We start from the raw sequence: 303 nt of genomic DNA, 5'->3' as shown, positions 1-303 counted from the left end.
TTATCCCTTATGACATGCCCAAAAGAATCTCCAGACAATATAGTTTTTACTACAAAAACATCATATCAGGGATACTCTGTCACAGGACACTCACGTGATGATAAACGTTGCCCATGACGTGCTAATTGCTGTGCTTTGGTCTGTGCTCCCCAGACCTTATGCTCTGGGGCCACGACATTGAGCACTGACTGCAAGTATGCTCCATACACGTTTTACTAGCTGGTCACGTTCAGGGTACCGTAAAAATATGCACAGCCTGGAATTCAGTTTCAAGGAGAAATAACACAAAAATAAGCAAATAAA

The sequence above is a fragment of the Penaeus monodon genome, chromosome 29, assembly GCF_015228065.2.
Source record: "Penaeus monodon isolate SGIC_2016 chromosome 29, NSTDA_Pmon_1, whole genome shotgun sequence".
Taxonomy (NCBI): domain Eukaryota; kingdom Metazoa; phylum Arthropoda; class Malacostraca; order Decapoda; family Penaeidae; genus Penaeus; species Penaeus monodon.
This window is presented reverse-complemented; position numbering follows the sequence as displayed.